Below are 16702 nucleotides of genomic sequence, written 5' to 3' on the forward strand. Positions count from 1 at the left end.
TTCTTCACTGCAGTGGTATTCCCTAATTGCAGTTGCCTGTTTCAGTAGGATGCTGGGTGCTGCCACACAACAAAATTGCTTCAGAAATAGTTTGAGGAACATGACACAGTTTTCAAGGTGCGACGCACATGCCGATTACTGCGGTTCTGCCCCTTTTGACTCATATCCACATGGATGCTCATTGTGCAGAATCAGAGTCTGAATCAGCAGAATTCTGAACTACCTGTTTCACAGAGTGTGTTAGATACCTTTTGAACCGAACGTCCGACAAAGCCTTGACATCCAACTTTAATGATCTTGCAAAGAGACGACTTTGGCTTAGTTCTGCCACTCTATCTTGCATTTCCAGTCAGCATCGTTCTGTAGAAAGCCAGATGACTTCACCTCCTGACTTAGTTTGCTATTGTCCTAAGATTTGACAATGGCCATGGACATCCATGTGCTGCTAAGAACACTACTAAATTCAAGTTACATGACTTTATCCGGATCTTGGAAATGGCCAGGCCATTCTTTCCTTGATACAATTTTCTACAGTTTGGAGAACACTGCTGTCTGTCTACTACAGTTAGGCCATTGTGTGGTAGGAATTAAAGTGGAGCAAATTTTAAAAAAAATGTCACTTTCTGTGTAGAATCCAGACAGAATAACTGCAGAACCATGTAGTCTTGGAAATGATATTTAACCGTCATCTGATACAGAATAGCATTTTACAATTGAGGTTAGCCCTTTCTCATCCATTACTCTGCCAACTTTCTAAGAACTATAGTTACTTATCCACAATGTACTTGGCTAGCTTAGCTGAATTGGTGTTCTTTGGCTTGAGACCTCATCAAATTATGGCTACTGTCTCCTGGCATATGGTAACAAATACTACCAGTGATAAGACCTCTGTTGAAACAGTGTGCCAGGTGTCAGGATGGCCGAGCGGTCTAAGGCGCCAGACTCAAGGTTAATACCTTTCCCCTATGGTGAGGAGGATTCTGGTCTCCGATTGGAGGCGTGGGTTCGAATCCCACTTCTGACATGTATGACTGTTTTAAAATAACTTGCATGTATTTTGGCTTACCTGGACAAATGAGGGCACCTGGATGTCCAATCGAAAGGTGGCAATGCAATATAACAGGCAATCTTCTACTGGGTAGCCGGCTCTTCTAGCATTCTTGCGGAGTCGATTTTGACATGTGCCAACTACCCTTAATATGTTGCACTCCAAGGACATTTCTTCACTGCAGTGGTATTGCCTAATTGCAGTTGCCTGTTTCAGTAGGATGCTGGGTGCTGCCACACGACAAAATTGCTTCAGAAATGGTTTGAGGAACATGACACAGTTTTCAAGGTGCAACGCACATGCCGATTACTGCGGTTCTGCCCCTTTTGACTCATATCCACATGGATGCTCATTGTGCAGAATCAGAGTCTGAATCAGCAGAATTCTGAACTACCTGTTTCACAGAGTGTGTTAGATACCTTTTGAACCGAACGTCCGACAAAGCCTTGACATCCAACTTTAATGATCTTGCAGAGAGACGACTTTGGCTTAGTTCTGCCACTCTATCTTGCATTTCCAGTCAGCATCGTTCTGTAGAAGGCCAGATGACTTCACCTCTTGACTTAGTTTGCTATTGTCCTAAGATTTGACAATGGACATGGACATCCATGTGCTGCTAAGAACACTACTAAAATCAAGTTACATGACTTTATCCGGATGTTGGAAATGGCCAGGCCATTCTTTCCTTGATACAATTTTCTACAGTTTGGAGAACACTGCTGTCTGTCTTCTACAGGTAGGCCATTGTGAGGTAGGAATTAAAGTGGAGCAAATTTTAAAAAATGTCACTTTCTGTGTAGTATCCAGACAGAATAACTGCAGAACCATGTAGTCTTGGAAATGATATTTAACCGTCATCTGATACAGAATAGCATTTTACAATTGAGGTTAGCCCTTTCTCATCCATTACTCTGCCAACTTTCTAAGAACTATAGTTACTTATCCACAATGTACTTGGCTAGCTTAGCTGAATTGGTGTTCTTTGGCTTGAGACCTCATCAAATTATGTCTACTGTCTCCTGGCATATGGTAACAAATACTACCAGTAATAAGACCTCTGTTGAAACAGTTTGCCAGGTGTCAGGATGGCCGAGCGGTCTAAGGCGCCAGACTCAAGGTTAATACCTTTCCCCTGTGATGAGGAGGATTCTGGTCTCCGATTGGAGGCGTGGGTTCGAATCCCACTTCTGACATGTATGACTGTTTTAAAATAACTTGCATGTATTTTGGCTTACCTGGACAAATGAGGGCACCTGGATGTCCAATCGAAAGGTGGCAATGCAATATAACAGGCAATCTTCTACTGGGTAGCCGGCTCTTCTAGCATTCTTGCGGAGTCGATTTTGACATGTGTTAACTACCCTTAATACGTTGCAGTCCAAGGACATTTCTTCACTGCAGTGGTATTCCCTAATTGCAGTTGCCTGTTTCAGTAGGATGCTGGGTGCTGCCACACAACAAAATTGCTTCAGAAATAGTTTGAGGAACATGACACAGTTTTCAAGGTGCGACGCACATGCCGATTACTGCGGTTCTGCCCCTTTTGACTCATATCCACATGGATGCTCATTGTGCAGAATCAGAGTCTGAATCAGCAGAATTCTGAACTACCTGTTTCACAGAGTGTGTTAGATACCTTTTGAACCGAACGTCCGACAAAGCCTTGACATCCAACTTTAATGATCTTGCAGAGAGACGACTTTCGCTTAGTTCTGCCACTCTATCTTGCATTTCCAGTCAGCATCGTTCTGTAGAAAGCCAGATGACTTCACCTCCTGACTTAGTTTGCTATTGTCCTAAGATTTGACAATGGCCATGGACATCCATGTGCTGCTAAGAACACTACTAAATTCAAGTTACATGACTTTATCCGGATCTTGGAAATGGCCAGGCCATTCTTTCCTTGATACAATTTTCTACAGTTTGGAGAACACTGCTGTCTGTCTACTACAGTTAGGCCATTGTGTGGTAGGAATTAAAGTGGAGCAAATTTTAAAAAAAATGTCACTTTCTGTGTAGTATCCAGACAGAATAACTGCAGAACCATGTAGTCTTGGAAATGATATTTAACCGTCATCTGATACAGAATAGCATTTTACAATTGAGGTTAGCCCTTTCTCATCCATTACTCTGCCAACTTTCTAAGAACTATAGTTACTTATCCACAATGTACTTGGCTAGCTTAGCTGAATTGGTGTTCTTTGGCTTGAGACCTCATCAAATTATGTCTACTGTCTCCTGGCATATGGTAACAAATACTACCAGTGATAAGACCTCTGTTGAAACAGTGTGCCAGGTGTCAGGATGGCCGAGCGGTCTAAGGCGCCAGACTCAAGGTTAATACCTTTCCCCTGTGGTGAGGAGGATTCTGGTCTCCAATTGGAGGCGTGGGTTCGAATCCCACTTCTGACATGTATGACTGTTTTAAAATAACTTGCATGTATTTTGGCTTACCTGGACAAATGAGGGCACCTGGATGTCCAATCGAAAGGTGGCAATGCAATATAACAGGCAATCTTCTACTGGGTAGCCGGCTCTTCTAGCATTCTTGCGGAGTCGATTTTGACATGTGCTAACTACCCTTAATATGTTGCAGTCCAAGGACATTTCTTCACTGCAGTGGTATTCCCTAATTGCAGTTGCCTGTTTCAGTAGGATGCTGGGTGCTGCCACACAACAAAATTGCTTCAGAAATAGTTTGAGGAACATGACACAGTTTTCAAGGTGCGACGCACATGCCGATTACTGCGGTTCTGCCCCTTTTGACTCATATCCACATGGATGCTCATTGTGCAGAATCAGAGTCTGAATCAGCAGAATTCTGAACTACCTGTTTCACAGAGTGTGTTAGATACCTTTTGAACCGAACGTCCGACGAAGCCTTGACATCCAACTTTAATGATCTTGCAGAGAGACGACTTTGTCTTAGTTCTGCCACTCTATCTTGCATTTCCAGTCAGCATCGTTCTGTAGAAGGCCAGATGACTTCACCTCTTGACTTAGTTTGCTATTGTCCTAAGATTTGACAATGGACATGGACATCCATGTGCTGCTAAGAACACTACTAAAATCAAGTTACATGACTTTATCCGGATGTTGGAAATGGCCAGGCCATTCTTTCCTTGATACAATTTTCTACAGTTTGGAGAACACTGCTGTCTGTCTTCTACAGGTAGGCCATTGTGAGGTAGGAATTAAAGTGGAGCAAATTTTAAAAAATGTCACTTTCTGTGTAGTATCCAGACAGAATAACTGCAGAACCATGTAGTCTTGGAAATGATATTTAACCGTCATCTGATACAGAATAGCATTTTACAATTGAGGTTAGCCCTTTCTCATCCATTACTCTGCCAACTTTCTAAGAACTATAGTTACTTATCCACAATGTACTTGGCTAGCTTAGCTGAATTGGTGTCCTTTGGCTTGAGACCTCATCAAATTATGTCTACTGTCTCCTGGCATATGGTAACAAATACTACCAGTCATAAGACCTCTGTTGAAACAGTTTACCAGGTGTCAGGATGGCCGAGCGGTCTAAGGCGCCAGACTCAAGGTTAATACCTTTCCCCTGTGCTGAGGAGGATTCTCGTCTCCGATTGGAGGCATGGGTTCGAATCCCACTTCTGACATGTATGACTGTTTTAAAATAACTTGCATGTACTTTGGCTTACCTGGACAAATGAGGGCACCTGGATGTCCAATCGAAAGGTGGCAATGCAATATAACAGGCAATCTTCTACTGGGTAGCCGGCTCTTCTAGCATTCTTGCGGAGTCGATTTTGACATGTGCTAACTACCCTTAATATGTTGCAGTCCAAGGACATTTCTTCACTGCAGTGGAATTCCCTAATTGCAGTTGCCTGTTTCAGTAGGATGCTGGGTGCTGCCACATAACAAAATTGCTTCAGAAATAGTTTTTAGGAACATGACACAGTTTTCAAGGTGCGAAGCACATGCCGATTACTGCGGTTCTGCCCCTTTTGACTCATATCCACATGGATGCTCATTGTGCAGAATCAGAGTCTGAATCAGCAGAATTCTGAACTACCTGTTTCACAGAGTGTGTTAGATACCTTTTGAACCGAACGTCCGACAAAGCCTTGACATCCAACTTTAATGATCTTGCAGAGAGACGACTTTGGCTTAGTTCTGCCACTCTATCTTGCATTTCCAGTCAGCATCGTTCTGTAGAAGGCCAGATGACTTCACCTCTTGACTTAGTTTGCTATTGTCCTAAGATTTGACAATGGACATGGATATCCATGTGCTGCTAAGAACACTACTAAAATCAAGTTACATGACTTTATCCGGATGTTGGAAATGGCCAGGCCATTCTTTCCTTGATACAATTTTCTACAGTTTGGAGAACACTGCTGTCTGTCTTCTACAGGTAGGCCATTGTGAGGTAGGAATTAAAGTGGAGCAAATTTTAAAAAATGTCACTTTCTGTGTAGTATCCAGACAGAATAACTGCAGAACCATGTAGTCTTGGAAATGATATTTAACCGTCATCTGATACAGAATAGCATTTTACAATTGAGGTTAGCCCTTTCTCATCCATTACTCTGCCAACTTTCTAAGAACTATAGTTACTTATCCACAATGTACTTGGCTAGCTTAGCTGAATTGGTGTTCTTTGGCTTGAGACCTCATCAAATTATGTCTACTGTCTCCTGGCATATGGTAACAAATACTACCAGTAATAAGACCTCTGTTGAAACAGTTTGCCAGGTGTCAGGATGGCCGAGCGGTCTAAGGCGCCAGACTCAAGGTTAATACCTTTCCCCTGTGATGAGGAGGATTCTGGTCTCCGATTGGAGGCGTGGGTTCGAATCCCACTTCTGACATGTATGACTGTTTTAAAATAACTTGCATGTATTTTGGCTTACCTGGACAAATGAGGGCACCTGGATGTCCAATCGAAAGGTGGCAATGCAATATAACAGGCAATCTTCTACTGGGTAGTCGGCTCTTCTAGCATTCTTGCGGAGTCGATTTTGACATGTGCTATCTACCCTTAATATGTTGCAGTCCAAGGACATTTCTTCACTGCAGTGGTATTCCCTAATTGCAGTTGCCTGTTTCAGTAGGATGCTGGGTGCTGCCACACAACAAAATTGCTTCAGAAATAGTTTGAGGAACATGACACAGTTTTCAAGGTGCGACGCACATGCCGATTACTACGGTTCTGCCCCTTTTGACTCATATCCACATGGATGCTCATTGTGCAGAATCAGAGTCTGAATCAGCAGAATTCTGAACTACCTGTTTCACAGAGTGTGTTAGATACCTTTTGAACCGAACGTCCGACAAGGCCTTGACATCCAACTTTAATGATCTTGCAGAGAGACGACTTTGGCTTAGTTCTAACAGTCTATCTTGCATTCCAGTCAGCATCGTTCTGTAGAAGGCCAGATGACTTCACCTCTTGACTTAGTTTGCTATTGTCCTAAGATTTGACAATGGACATGGACATCCATGTGCTGCTAAGAACACTACCAAAATCAAGTTACATGACTTTATCCGGATGTTGGAAATGGCCAGGCCATTCTTTCCTTGATACAATTTTCTACAGTTTGGAGAACACTGCTGTCTGTCTTCTACAGGTAGGCCATTGTGTGGTAGGAATTAAAGTGGAGCAAATTTTAAAAAATGTCACTTTCTGTGTAGTATCCAGACAGAATAACTGCAGAACCATGTAGTCTTGGAAATGATATTTAACCGTCATCTGATACAGAATAGCATTTTACAATTGAGGTTAGCCCTTTCTCATCCATTACTCTGCCAACTTTCTAAGAACTATAGTTACTTATCCACAATGTACTTGGCTAGCTTAGCTGAATTGGTGTTCTTTGGCTTGAGACCTCATCAAATTATGTCTACTGTCTCCTGGCATATGGTAACAAATACTACCAGTGATAAGACCTCTGTTGAAACAGTTTGCCAGGTGTCAGGATGGCCGAGCGGTCTAAGGCGCCAGCCTCAAGGTTAATACCTTTCCCCTGTGATGAGGAGGATTCTGGACTCCGATTGGAGGCGTGGGTTCGAATCCCACTTTTGACATGTATGACTGTTTTAAAATAACTTGCATGTATTTTGGCTTACCTGGACAAATGAGGGCACCTGGATGTCCAATCGAAAGGTGGCAATGCAATATAACAGGCAATCTACTACTGGGTAGCCGGCTCTTCTAGCATTCTTGCGGAGTCGATTTTGACATGTGTTAACTACCCTTAATATGTTGCAGTCCAAGGACATTTCTTCACTGCAGTGGTATTCCCTAATTGCAGTTGCCTGTTTCAGTAGGATGCTGGGTGCTGCCACACAACAAAATTGCTTCAGAAATAGTTTGAGGAACATGACACAGTTTTCAAGGTGCGACGCAAATGCTGATTACTGCGGTTCTGCCCCTTTTGACTCATATCCACATGGATGCTTATTGTGCAGAATCAGAGTCTGAATCAGCAGAATTCTGAACTACCTGTTTCACAGAGTGTGTTAGATACCTTTTGAACCGAACGTCCGACAAAGCCTTGACATCCAACTTTAATGATCTTGCAGAGAGACGACTTTGGCTTAGTTCTAACACTCTATCTTGCATTCCAGTCAGCATCGTTCTGTAGAAGGCCAGATGACTTCACCTCCTGACTTAGTTTGCTATTGTCCTAAGATTTGACAATGGACATGGACATCCATGTGCTGCTAAGAACACTACCAAAATCAAGTTACATGACTTTATCCGGATGTTGGAAATGGCCAGGCCATTCTTTCCTTGATACAATTTTCTACAGTTTGGAGAACACTGCTGTCTGTCTTCTACAGGTAGGCCATTGTGAGGTAGGAATTAAAGTGGAGCAAATTTTAAAAAATGTCACTTTCTGTGTAGTATCCAGACAGAATAACTGCAGAACCATGTAGTCTTGGAAATGATATTTAACCGTCATCTGATACAGAATAGCATTTTACAATTGAGGTTAGCCCTTTCTCATCCATTACTCTGCCAACTTTCTAAGAACTATAGTTACTTATCCACAATGTACTTGGCTAGCTTAGCTGAATTGGTGTTCTTTGGCTTGAGACCTCATCAAATTATGTCTACTGTCTCCTGGCATATGGTAACAAATACTACCAGTAATAAGACCTCTGTTGAAACAGTTTGCCAGGTGTCAGGAAGGCCGAGCGGTCTAAGGCGCCAGACTCAAGGTTAATACCTTTCCCCTGTGATGAGGAGGATTCTGGTCTCCGATTGGAGGCGTGGGTTCAAATCCCACTTCTGACATGTATGACTGTTTTAAAATAACTTGCATGTATTTTGGCTTACCTGGACAAATGAGGGCACCTGGATGTCCAATCGAAAGGTGGCAATGCAATATAACAGGCAATCTTCTACTGGGTAGCCGGCTCTTCTAGCATTCTTGCGGAGTCGATTTTGACATGTGCTAACTACCCTTAATATGTTGCAGTCCAAGGACATTTCTTCACTGCAGTGGTATTCCCTAATTGCAGTTGCCTGTTTCAGTAGGATGCTGGGTGCTGCCACACAACAAAATTGCTTCAGAAATAGTTTGAGGAACATGACACAGTTTTCAAGGTGCGACGCACATGCCGATTACTGCGGTTCTGCCCCTTTTGACTCATATCCACATGGATGCTCATTGTGCAGAATCAGAGTCTGAATCAGCAGAATTCTGAACTACCTGTTTCACAGAGTGTGTTAGATACCTTTTGAACCGAACGTCCGACGAAGCCTTGACATCCAACTTTAATGATCTTGCAGAGAGACGACTTTGTCTTAGTTCTGCCACTCTATCTTGCATTTCCAGTCAGCATCGTTCTGTAGAAGGCCAGATGACTTCACCTCTTGACTTAGTTTGCTATTGTCCTAAGATTTGACAATGGACATGGACATCCATGTGCTGCTAAGAACACTACTAAAATCAAGTTACATGACTTTATCCGGATGTTGGAAATGGCCAGGCCATTCTTTCCTTGATACAATTTTCTACAGTTTGGAGAACACTGCTGTCTGTCTTCTACAGGTAGGCCATTGTGAGGTAGGAATTAAAGTGGAGCAAATTTTAAAAAATGTCACTTTCTGTGTAGTATCCAGACAGAATAACTGCAGAACCATGTAGTCTTGGAAATGATATTTAACCGTCATCTGATACAGAATAGCATTTTACAATTGAGGTTAGCCCTTTCTCATCCATTACTCTGCCAACTTTCTAAGAACTATAGTTACTTATCCACAATGTACTTGGCTAGCTTAGCTGAATTGGTGTCCTTTGGCTTGAGACCTCATCAAATTATGTCTACTGTCTCCTGGCATATGGTAACAAATACTACCAGTCATAAGACCTCTGTTGAAACAGTTTACCAGGTGTCAGGATGGCCGAGCGGTCTAAGGCGCCAGACTCAAGGTTAATACCTTTCCCCTGTGCTGAGGAGGATTCTCGTCTCCGATTGGAGGCATGGGTTCGAATCCCACTTCTGACATGTATGACTGTTTTAAAATAACTTGCATGTACTTTGGCTTACCTGGACAAATGAGGGCACCTGGATGTCCAATCGAAAGGTGGCAATGCAATATAACAGGCAATCTTCTACTGGGTAGCCGGCTCTTCTAGCATTCTTGCGGAGTCGATTTTGACATGTGCTAACTACCCTTAATATGTTGCAGTCCAAGGACATTTCTTCACTGCAGTGGAATTCCCTAATTGCAGTTGCCTGTTTCAGTAGGATGCTGGGTGCTGCCACATAACAAAATTGCTTCAGAAATAGTTTTTAGGAACATGACACAGTTTTCAAGGTGCGAAGCACATGCCGATTACTGCGGTTCTGCCCCTTTTGACTCATATCCACATGGATGCTCATTGTGCAGAATCAGAGTCTGAATCAGCAGAATTCTGAACTACCTGTTTCACAGAGTGTGTTAGATACCTTTTGAACCGAACGTCCGACAAAGCCTTGACATCCAACTTTAATGATCTTGCAGAGAGACGACTTTGTCTTAGTTCTAACAGTCTATCTTGCATTTCAGTCAGCATCGTTCTGTAGAAGGCCAGATGACTTCACCTCCTGACTTAGTTTGCTATTGTCTTAAGATTTGACAATGGACATGGATATCCATGTGCTGCTAAGAACACTACTAAAATCAAGTTACATGACTTTATCCGGATGTTGGAAATGGCCAGGCCATTCTTTCCTTGATACAATTTTCTACAGTTTGGAGAACACTGCTGTCTGTCTTCTACAGGTAGGCCATTGTGAGGTAGGAATTAAAGTGGAGCAAATTTTAAAAAATGTCACTTTCTGTGTAGTATCCAGACAGAATAACTGCAGAACCATGTAGTCTTGGAAATGATATTTAACCGTCATCTGATACAGAATAGCATTTTACAATTGAGGTTAGCCCTTTCTCATCCATTACTCTGCCAACTTTCTAAGAACTATAGTTACTTATCCACAATGTACTTGGCTAGCTTAGCTGAATTGGTGTTCTTTGGCTTGAGACCTCATCAAATTATGTCTACTGTCTCCTGGCATATGGTAACAAATACTACCAGTAATAAGACCTCTGTTGAAACAGTTTGCCAGGTGTCAGGATGGCCGAGCGGTCTAAGGCGCCAGACTCAAGGTTAATACCTTTCCCCTGTGATGAGGAGGATTCTGGTCTCCGATTGGAGGCGTGGGTTCGAATCCCACTTCTGACATGTATGACTGTTTTAAAATAACTTGCATGTATTTTGGCTTACCTGGACAAATGAGGGCACCTGGATGTCCAATCGAAAGGTGGCAATGCAATATAACAGGCAATCTTCTACTGGGTAGTCGGCTCTTCTAGCATTCTTGCGGAGTCGATTTTGACATGTGCTATCTACCCTTAATATGTTGCAGTCCAAGGACATTTCTTCACTGCAGTGGTATTCCCTAATTGCAGTTGCCTGTTTCAGTAGGATGCTGGGTGCTGCCACACAACAAAATTGCTTCAGAAATAGTTTGAGGAACATGACACAGTTTTCAAGGTGCGACGCACATGCCGATTACTACGGTTCTGCCCCTTTTGACTCATATCCACATGGATGCTCATTGTGCAGAATCAGAGTCTGAATCAGCAGAATTCTGAACTACCTGTTTCACAGAGTGTGTTAGATACCTTTTGAACCGAACGTCCGACAAAGCCTTGACATCCAACTTTAATGATCTTGCAGAGAGACGACTTTGGCTTAGTTCTGCCACTCTATCTTGCATTTCCAGTCAGCATCGTTCTGTAGAAGGCCAGATGACTTCACCTCTTGACTTAGTTTGCTATTGTCCTAAGATTTGACAATGGACATGGACATCCATGTGCTGCTAAGAACACTACTAAAATCAAGTTACATGACTTTATCCGGATGTTGGAAATGGCCAGGCCATTCTTTCCTTGATACAATTTTCTACAGTTTGGAGAACACTGCTGTCTGTCTTCTACAGGTAGGCCATTGTGAGGTAGGAATTAAAGTGGAGCAAATTTTAAAAAATGTCACTTTCTGTGTAGTATCCAGACAGAATAACTGCAGAACCATGTAGTCTTGGAAATTATATTTAACCGTCATCTGATACAGAATAGCATTTTACAATTGAGGTTAGCCCTTTCTCATCCATTACTCTGCCAACTTTCTAAGAACTATAGTTACTTATCCACAATGTACTTGGCTAGCTTAGCTGAATTGGTGTTCTTTGGCTTGAGACCTCATCAAATTATGTCTACTGTCTCCTGGCATATGGTAACAAATACTACCAGTGATAAGACCTCTGTTGAAACAGCATGCCGGGTGTCAGAATGGCCGAGCGGTCTAAGGCGCCAGACTCAAGGTTAATAACTTTCCCCTGTGATGAGGAGGATTCTGGTCTCCGATTGGAGGCGTGGGTTCGAATCCCACTTCTGACATGTATGACTGTTTTAAAATAACTTTCCCCTGTGATGAGGAGGATTCTGGTCTCCGATTGGAGGCGTGGGTTCGAATCCCACTTCTGACATGTATGACTGTTTTAAAATAACTTGCATGTATTTTGGCTTACCTGGACAAATGAGGGCACCTGGATGTCCAATCGAAAGGTGGCAATGCAATATAACAGGCAATCTTCTACTGGGTAGCCGGCTCTTCTAGCATTCTTGCGGAGTCGATTTTGACATGTGCTAACTACCCTTAATATGTTGCAGTCCAAGGACATTTCTTCACTGCAGTGGTATTCCCTAATTGCAGTTGCCTGTTTCAGTAGGATGCTGGGTGCTGCCACACAACAAAATTGCTTCAGAAATAGTTTGAGGAACATGACACAGTTTTCAAGGTGCGACGCACATGCCGATTACTGCGGTTCTGCCCCTTTTGACTCATATCCACATGGATGCTCATTGTGCAGAATCAGAGTCTGAATCAGCAGAATTCTGAACTACCTGTTTCACAGAGTGTGTTAGATACCTTTTGAACCGAACGTCCGACAAAGCCTTGACATCCAACTTTAATGATCCTGCAGAGAGACGACTTTGGCTTAGTTCTGCCACTCTATCTTGCATTTCCAGTCAGCATCGTTCTGTAAAAGGCCAGATGACTTCACCTCTTGACTTAGTTTGCTATTGTCCTAAGATTTGACAATGGACATGGACATCCATGTGCTGCTAAGAACACTACCAAAATCAAGTTACATGACTTTATCCGGATGTTGGAAATGGCCAGGCCATTCTTTCCTTGATACAATTTTCTACAGTTTGGAGAACACTGCTGTCTGTCTTCTACAGGTAGGCCATTGTGTGGTAGGAATTAAAGTGGAGCAAATTTTAAAAAATGTCACTTTCTGTGTAGTATCCAGACAGAATAACTGCAGAACCATGTAGTCTTGGAAATGATATTTAACCGTCATCTGATACAGAATAGCATTTTACAATTGAGGTTAGCCCTTTCTCATCCATTACTCTGCCAACTTTCTAAGAACTATAGTTACTTATCCACAATGTACTTGGCTAGCTTAGCTGAATTGGTGTTCTTTGGCTTGAGACCTCATCAAATTATGTCTACTGTCTCCTGGCATATGGTACCAAATACTACCAGTGATAAGACCTCTGTTGAAACAGTTTGCCAGGTGTCAGGATGGCCGAGCGGTCTAAGGCGCCAGACGCAAGGTTAATACCTTTCCTCTGTGATGAGGAGGATTCTGGTCTCCGATTGGAGGCGTGGGTTCGAATCCCACTTCTGACATGTATGACTGTTTTAAAATAACTTGCATGTATTTTGGCTTACCTGGACAAATGAGGGCACCTGGATGTCCAATCGAAAGGTGGCAATGCAATATAACAGGCAATCTTCTACTGGGTAGCCGGCTCTTCTAGCATTCTTGCGGAGTTGATTTTGACATGTGCTAACTACCCTTAATATGTTGCAGTCCAAGGACATTTCTTCACTGCAGTGGTATTCCCTAATTGCAGTTGCCTGTTTCAGTAGGATGCTGGGTGCTGCCACACAACAAAATTGCTTCAGAAATAGTTTGAGGAACATGACACAGTTTTGACTTAGTTTCTAAACTACCTGTTTCACAGAGTGTGTTAGATACCTTTTGAACCGAACGTCCGACAAAGCCTTGACATCCAACTTTAATGATCTTGCAGAGAGACGACTTTGGCTTAGTTCTGCCACTCTATCTTGCATTTCCAGTCAGCATCGTTCTGTAGAAGGCCAGATGACTTCACCTCTTGACTTAGTTTGCTATTGTCCTAAGATTTGACAATGGACATGGACATCCATGTGCTGCTAAGAACACTACTAAAATCAAGTTACATGACTTTATCCGGATGTTGGAAATGGCCAGGCCATTCTTTCCTTGATACAATTTTCTACAGTTTGGAGAACACTGCTGTCTGTCTTCTACAGGTAGGCCATTGTGTGGTAGGAATTAAAGTGGAGCAAATTTTAAAAAATGTCACTTTCTGTGTAGTATCCAGACAGAATAACTGCAGAACCATGTAGTCTTGGAAATTATATTTAACCGTCATCTGATACAGAATAGCATTTTACAATTGAGGTTAGCCCTTTCTCATCTATTACCCTGCCAACTTTCTAAGTACTATAGTTACTTATCCACAATGTACTTGGCTAGCTGAGCTGAATTGGTGTTCTTTGGCTTGAGACCTCATCAAATTATGTCTACTGTCTCCTGGCATATGGTAACAAATACTACCAGTGATAAGACCTCTGTTGAAACAGTTTGCCAGGTGTCAGGATGGCCGAGCGGTCTAAGGCGCCAGACTCAAGGTTAATACCTTTCCCCTGTGATAAGGAGGATTCTGCTCTCCGATTGGAGGCGTCGGTTCGAATCCCACTTTTGACATGTATGACTGTTTTAAAATGACTTGCATGTATTTTGGCTTACCTGGACAAATGAGGGCACCTGGATGTCCAATCGAAAGGTGGCAATGCAATATAACAGGCAATCTTCTACTGGGTAGCCGGCTCTTCTAGCATTCTTGCGGAGTCGATTTTGACATGTGCTAACTACCCTTAATATGTTGCAGTCCAAGGACATTTCTTCACTGCAGTGGTATTCCCTAATTGCAGTTGCCTGTTTCAGTAGGATGCTGGGAGCTGCCACACAACAAAATTGCTTCAGAAATAGTTTGAGGAACATGACACAGTTTTCAAGGTGCGACGCACATGCCGATTACTGCGGTTCTGCCCCTTTTGACTCATATCCACATGGATGCTCATTGTGCAGAATCAGAGTCTGAATCAGCAGAATTCTGAACTACCTGTTTCACAGAGTGTGTTAGATACCTTTTGAACCGAACGTCCGACAAAGCCTTGACATCCAACTTTAATGATCCTGCAGAGAGACGACTTTGGCTTAGTTCTGCCACTCTATCTTGCATTTCCAGTCAGCATCGTTCTGTAGAAGGCCAGATGACTTCACCTCCTGACTTAGTTTGCTATTGTCCTAAGATTTGACAATGGACATGGACATCCATGTGCTGCTAAGAACACTACCAAAATCAAGTTACATGACTTTATCCGGATGTTGGAAATGGCCAGGCCATTCTTTCCTTGATACAATTTTCTACAGTTTGGAGAACACTGCTGTCTGTCTTCTACAGGTAGACCATTGTGTGGTAGGAATTAAAGTGGAGCAAAGTTTTAAAAATGTCACTTTCTGTGTAGTATCCAGACAGAATAACTGCAGAACTATGTAGTCTTGGAAATTATATTTAACCGTCATCTGATACAGAATAGCATTTTACAATTGAGGTTAGCCCTTTCTCATCCATTACTCTGCCAACTTTCTAAGAACTATAGTTACTTATCCACAATGTACTTGGCTAGCTTAGCTGAATTGGTGTTCTTTGGCCTGAGACCTCATCAAATTATGTCTACTGTCTCCTGGCATATGGTACCAAATACTACCAGTGATAAGACCTCTGTTGAAACAGTTTGCCAGGTGTCAGGATGGCCGAGCGGTCTAAGGCACCAGACTCAAGGTTAATACCTTTCCCCTGTGATGAGGAGGATTCTGGTCTCCGATTGGAGGCGTGGGTTCGAATCCCACTTCTGACATGTATGACTGTTTTAAAATAACTTGCATGTATTTTGGCTTACCTGGACAAATGAGGGCACCTGGATGTCCAATCGAAAGGTGGCAATGCAATATAACAGGCAATCTTCTACTGGGTAGCCGGCTCTTCTAGCATTCTTGCGGAGTCGATTTTGACATGTGCTAACTACCCTTAATATGTTGCAGTCCAAGGACATTTCTTCACTGCAGTGGAATTCCCTAATTGCAGTTGCCTGTTTCAGTAGGATGCTGGGTGCTGCCACATAACAAAATTGCTTCAGAAATAGTTTTTAGGAACATGACACAGTTTTCAAGGTGCGAAGCACATGCCGATTACTGCGGTTCTGCCCCTTTTGACTCATATCCACATGGATGCTCATTGTGCAGAATCAGAGTCTGAATCAGCAGAATTCTGAACTACCTGTTTCACAGAGTGTGTTAGATACCTTTTGAACCGAACGTCCGACAAAGCCTTGACATCCAACTTTAATGATCTTGCAGAGAGACGACTTTGTCTTAGTTCTAACAGTCTATCTTGCATTTCAGTCAGCATCGTTCTGTAGAAGGCCAGATGACTTCACCTCCTGACTTAGTTTGCTATTGTCTTAAGATTTGACAATGGACATGGATATCCATGTGCTGCTAAGAACACTACTAAAATCAAGTTACATGACTTTATCCGGATGTTGGAAATGGCCAGGCCATTCTTTCCTTGATACAATTTTCTACAGTTTGGAGAACACTGCTGTCTGTCTTCTACAGGTAGGCCATTGTGAGGTAGGAATTAAAGTGGAGCAAATTTTAAAAAATGTCACTTTCTGTGTAGTATCCAGACAGAATAACTGCAGAACCATGTAGTCTTGGAAATGATATTTAACCGTCATCTGATACAGAATAGCATTTTACAATTGAGGTTAGCCCTTTCTCATCCATTACTCTGCCAACTTTCTAAGAACTATAGTTACTTATCCACAATGTACTTGGCTAGCTTAGCTGAATTGGTGTTCTTTGGCTTGAGACCTCATCAAATTATGTCTACTGTCTCCTGGCATATGGTAACAAATACTACCAGTAATA

General features: G+C 42.5%; 12 non-coding genes across 12 annotated transcripts; all 12 read left to right on the plus strand.

Annotated features, from left to right (window-relative positions):
* The first annotated feature begins 910 nt into the window (after positions 1-910).
* Positions 911-1024, plus strand: trnal-caa (transfer RNA leucine (anticodon CAA)). The gene is made up of 2 exons: positions 911-948; positions 979-1024. It is a non-coding gene; the product is annotated as a tRNA-Leu (tRNA).
* A 1103-nt stretch (positions 1025-2127) lies between these two features.
* trnal-caa (transfer RNA leucine (anticodon CAA)) lies at positions 2128-2241 on the plus strand. The gene is made up of 2 exons: positions 2128-2165; positions 2196-2241. It is a non-coding gene; the product is annotated as a tRNA-Leu (tRNA).
* Positions 2242-3346: 1105 nt separating this feature from the next.
* On the plus strand, positions 3347-3460 carry trnal-caa (transfer RNA leucine (anticodon CAA)). Its single transcript has 2 exons — positions 3347-3384; positions 3415-3460. It is a non-coding gene; the product is annotated as a tRNA-Leu (tRNA).
* Positions 3461-4563: 1103 nt separating this feature from the next.
* Positions 4564-4677, plus strand: trnal-caa (transfer RNA leucine (anticodon CAA)). Its single transcript has 2 exons — positions 4564-4601; positions 4632-4677. It is a non-coding gene; the product is annotated as a tRNA-Leu (tRNA).
* Positions 4678-5781: 1104 nt separating this feature from the next.
* On the plus strand, positions 5782-5895 carry trnal-caa (transfer RNA leucine (anticodon CAA)). Its single transcript has 2 exons — positions 5782-5819; positions 5850-5895. It is a non-coding gene; the product is annotated as a tRNA-Leu (tRNA).
* A 1102-nt stretch (positions 5896-6997) lies between these two features.
* trnal-caa (transfer RNA leucine (anticodon CAA)) lies at positions 6998-7111 on the plus strand. The gene is made up of 2 exons: positions 6998-7035; positions 7066-7111. It is a non-coding gene; the product is annotated as a tRNA-Leu (tRNA).
* A 1102-nt stretch (positions 7112-8213) lies between these two features.
* On the plus strand, positions 8214-8327 carry trnal-caa (transfer RNA leucine (anticodon CAA)). The gene is made up of 2 exons: positions 8214-8251; positions 8282-8327. It is a non-coding gene; the product is annotated as a tRNA-Leu (tRNA).
* Positions 8328-9430: 1103 nt separating this feature from the next.
* trnal-caa (transfer RNA leucine (anticodon CAA)) lies at positions 9431-9544 on the plus strand. Its single transcript has 2 exons — positions 9431-9468; positions 9499-9544. It is a non-coding gene; the product is annotated as a tRNA-Leu (tRNA).
* Positions 9545-10647: 1103 nt separating this feature from the next.
* trnal-caa (transfer RNA leucine (anticodon CAA)) lies at positions 10648-10761 on the plus strand. The gene is made up of 2 exons: positions 10648-10685; positions 10716-10761. It is a non-coding gene; the product is annotated as a tRNA-Leu (tRNA).
* A 1103-nt stretch (positions 10762-11864) lies between these two features.
* On the plus strand, positions 11865-11978 carry trnal-caa (transfer RNA leucine (anticodon CAA)). Its single transcript has 2 exons — positions 11865-11902; positions 11933-11978. It is a non-coding gene; the product is annotated as a tRNA-Leu (tRNA).
* A 1192-nt stretch (positions 11979-13170) lies between these two features.
* Positions 13171-13284, plus strand: trnal-caa (transfer RNA leucine (anticodon CAA)). Its single transcript has 2 exons — positions 13171-13208; positions 13239-13284. It is a non-coding gene; the product is annotated as a tRNA-Leu (tRNA).
* A 2229-nt stretch (positions 13285-15513) lies between these two features.
* On the plus strand, positions 15514-15627 carry trnal-caa (transfer RNA leucine (anticodon CAA)). Its single transcript has 2 exons — positions 15514-15551; positions 15582-15627. It is a non-coding gene; the product is annotated as a tRNA-Leu (tRNA).
* Positions 15628-16702: the final 1075 nt, after the last annotated feature.

Source organism: Clarias gariepinus, chromosome 5 (genome assembly GCF_024256425.1).
Source record: "Clarias gariepinus isolate MV-2021 ecotype Netherlands chromosome 5, CGAR_prim_01v2, whole genome shotgun sequence".
In the NCBI taxonomy this organism is placed as follows: domain Eukaryota; kingdom Metazoa; phylum Chordata; class Actinopteri; order Siluriformes; family Clariidae; genus Clarias; species Clarias gariepinus.